The sequence below is a fragment of the Oratosquilla oratoria genome, chromosome 2 (assembly GCF_046742065.1).
Source record: "Oratosquilla oratoria isolate Oo_2021 chromosome 2, ASM4674206v1, whole genome shotgun sequence".
Lineage (NCBI taxonomy): Eukaryota > Metazoa > Arthropoda > Malacostraca > Stomatopoda > Squillidae > Oratosquilla > Oratosquilla oratoria.
This window is the reverse complement of record NC_134778.1, coordinates 20,151,024-20,155,444: the sequence shown is the minus strand read 5'-3', so window position 1 is coordinate 20,155,444 and position 4,421 is coordinate 20,151,024.

Sequence of the window (4,421 nt, the reverse complement as noted above, 5' to 3'; positions counted from 1 at the left end):
ATGCAAGATCAGGCAGAGACAAAGGCCACCGCTCAGCTCGTGTCATCGTCAGACAGCAGTGCTGAAGCCAGCGATCAAGGGAGGCGTCCCAACCCGACCGCCCCAAAGATGTCATGCTCTGCGAGGAACATTGTAACACCGAAACATATGCATGGATATGCATAAACACACACACGTGTGTGTGTGTGTGTGTGTGTGTGTGTGTGTGTGTGTGTGTGTGTGTGTGTGTGTGTGTGTGTGTGTGTGTGTGTGTGTGTGTGTGTGTGTGTGTGTGTGTGTGTGTGTGTGTGTGTGTGTGTGTGTGTGTGTGTGTGTGTGTGTTGGTGAAGGTGGGTAAGGAAGACATAAATCAGAATCCAAGTTTATTTCTGACTAGTTTCGCACAAATCTTATTCAGAGAAGCCTATTTGTGCGAAACTAGTCAGAAATAAACTTGGATTCTGATTTATGTCTCCCTCACCCACTTTTACCAACCTGTCATAATGCCTCAACATATATATATATATATATATATATATATATATATATATATATATATATATATGTATATATATATATATATATATATAAACATATTGCTGAAGTGGTTATTTGAATTCTCACCCTGAATTTCGTATTCCGAGGAACGATCTTCTACTTCCATGTGCAGAGGGAAACAAACAGAAGTGGTGAAGATGAAGATTACAAATGACGGGAAGGAGGGAAAGTAGTTGGAAAAGGAGGAAGTGAAAGTGACAGGGAAAGAGAATCATTAATGATTGTGAAACGCAAGAGAGGATCGTGTGGCAGCGTGATGTGGACCATTAGTAGAGATGAGGGAGTATAGTGCCGGAGTGATAAAGAAAGTAGGAAACGTAGAGGTGGGAAGAGTTATCAAAGATGCTGAAAGTAGAGGATAATGACAGAAACTGTTACTTCGTGTTTCACTGGCTGAAGACTACAATCCGATGATAGCTAGCAATGGCCCTACAATTGAAATTTTATATAAGATAAAACAAAATAAAATAAACTTAAAATAAGAAATAGATAAATGAACTGCTATCTGCGCTACACATGTGTGGATCTATTTTTAAAAGGAGAAAGAAGAGGAAGGAATGCTGTTGCCAACTGTCAACTCATTTCATAAGATTGGAGGAAAAACAATAAAAATTGACAAAGAGAAATGTTGGATTCAGTCCGGGGACCGAGTGTCATCCATTCTGGGGTGCACTTCCAGATAGAGGTATGTATTTTGATAGGATTTGGAGATGGTCTATGGAGAGATGGTTCTCTCTACCATTACCTTTAGAGAGGGCGTAATGTGTCCAAAGAGTTTTTGAAAGACACAAGAGAGGGGAGATGATTCCAGGTGACTGGAAGAACACAGGAGCAACACAAAACGCGGTAAGGGAAGCGAAGTGAGTGGGGGAAATCTACCGAGAAAAATCCATTGCGGAATCAGTCTGCCAAATATTCCATGGAATACACATAAAGATTACTAATTGAGAATATAATGAGAATTGGTTGTGGGGTGTTCAGAAAATGAATAGGAAGTGCTGGTGTTTGCTTTCATTGGCTACTTCATTTCTTCCTCTTTTCACTCTCTCTCTCTCTCTCTCTCTCTCTCTCTCTCTCTCTCTCTCTCTCTCTCTCTCTCTCTCTCTCTCTCTCTTTCTCTTTCTCTCTCTCTCTCTCCAATGACCTCATTATGTACCGAAAAGTCTTCTGTTCCATGGGAGCAAAGGAACATGAGATACAAAGGAGATGATGTTGTACGTCATATTTATGGACCTGGAAAAGACTTATGATACAGTGCTTGGGAGAGTTCTGTAAGCGCTGGGAGAAACACTGAAGTCAGAAGAGAGAAAATGTGAAGGGAACGAGAAGAGCACAATATATAAATAAGATGACATGGTGCTTCAAAACGGAGACGGTGTGTGTGTGTGTGTGTGTGTGTGTGTTTGTGTGTGTGTGTGTGTGTGTGTGTGTGTGTGTGTGTGTGTGTGTGTGTGTGTGTGTGTGTGTGTGTGTGTGTGTGTGTGTGTGTGTGTGTTTTTGCTTGTGTGTGTGTGTGTGTGTGTGTGTGTGTGTGTGTGTGTGTGTGTGTGTGTGTGTGTGTGTGTGTGTGTGTGTGTGTGTGTGTGTGTGTGTGTGTGTGTGTGTGTGTGTGTGCTTGTGTGTGTGGGGTGGGGGGTCGAAAAACGTCTGAATGATAAAACGAATTTTGGTGAATTTACAAACACTCTGAACACCAAATAAACAACTTCATACCCAGTTCAACAATCCTCTCAATGCCATAGACTTCAATAAATATTGTATCCTAAATGACATCCCCCTAGAAAATAGACAACTATATCTGAACTTGCATATTTTTGTATAAAACTCCTACGCACTTTTGGCCTTCACGGTAAATATTGTGATTATTTTCGGATAGATTTCCTTTTTTTCCTGTTAAGACGTGGGTGAAGGTGTACATTCAGTGATCCCTGGACCCTGGTTGCTGGTTCCACACCTGGACACCTCACGAGGGAGCAAGAGGTGTAACGCACAACCTGGGAGGGGTGAGATTGGCGGTGAAATTACTTTCACCCAATATGTTGGGGAAGCCAATGGGAAATGACCTTGTGTCAACATTGTTACGAAGCGAATTCAAAGTTCACATCAGGCAAAAAATAAAATAAATAAATAAATAAATAAATAAATAAATAAAAAAATGATAATAATAATAATAATAATAATAATAATAATAATAATAATAATGATAATAGTAATAATAATAATAATAATAATAAACATAAACATGATAATAATAATAATAATAATAATAATAATAATAATAATAATAATGATAATAGTAATAATAATAATAATAATAATAATAATGATAATAATAATAATGAAAATGAATTAAAGAGAAAAATTATTCTGGTTGTTACAGTGACATATGTTATGAAGCGGATTCAAAGTTCGTACGAGCCCAAAATAGGAAGAAAATAAATATATAAATAAATAGATAAATGAATAAACAAAATAATAAATAAATAAATAAAAATTAATAAATAAATAAAATAAATAAATAAGATAAATAAACAAATAAATTAATCAAAATAAATAAACAAATAAATAAATAAATAAAAAAGATAAATTTTATTATGTTTGTTGCTGTGACATATTCTATTCAATTACCCTAATGTCTCCCACCCAGCCCCCCCCCTACCCTTTCCACAACGTTTGTGCATGTGTACGTTACAAAGGATTACAAAGGAGGAGCATACTGACAGGAGACTTTTTGGTCCATAACTAGGTCAGATACGAAAAAATTATAATAACAATGAATAAATAAAAATAATAATATAAATGATAATAAATAGAACAAATAAGTACATAGATAAAGTTAAATAATAAACAAACACGTAAATAGTAAATAACAATAAATGGACAGATAGATAATATTAATAATCAAATAAATAATAATAAACAAACAGACAAATACACAAATAATATAAAATAAATGGCAGGCATTACAGCATCTTGCTTGGGTGTTTATCTAAACGAATCTTAAACCTTCGAACTGAACTACATTGCACTGCCTCTGCTGGAAGTTTATTCCATTTATTAACTACACGGTTGGCAAAGTTGTTTCTACCCACTTTCAAATTAAATCTATTTCTTGACAGTTTGAGACCATTATTTCTTGTCGGATTCTCATTCAGTAAAAATTTTGTCACTTTTGATGTTGCCAATTCCCTTTAAAATATTAAAGACCTGTATCAAGTCACCTCTGAGTCTACGCTTTTTTAGGGAAAATAGATACATATGTTTTAGTCGATTTTCGTATGATTTATTTTTGATATTTGGAATCAGTTTTGTGGCTCGCCGTTGTACTTCTAATCTGTTAATGTCTTTAATGAGATTCGGTGACCATACGGATACCGCATATTCCAATTTTGAACGAACTAGCTTGTTAATAAGAGATGGACTTTTGAAGTCAAAAGATCGCGCAATTGGCCCTAGAATCTTATTTGCTTTCTCAGAGGCTGAAATACACTACTTAGATGATTTGAGATCGTTACTGATGATTATACCGATATTCTTTTCACTATCCACTTTTGTTAACGAATTTCCAAATAAGTTGTAATCGTACTTACTGTTATTTATACCTACGTGCATAACCTTGCATTTACTTGTATTAAATTTCATTAGCTACCTTTCAGGTCATTGCTGTAGTTTGTGTAATTCAGTGGTTCTCAACCTTTTTTTCTATACCCACCTAATCACCTTTAAAATCCTGATGGCCCCCATGTGGTGATATACAATTCTTATCATTTGAAAATAAACTCCCCTTCAGCTGAAAAAGCATAAAACCTTGGTTTAAAACCACTTTAAAAGAACAAGGCATCAATGGAAAATAAAAAAACAAAAAAGACAGTTAATGTTTTTAA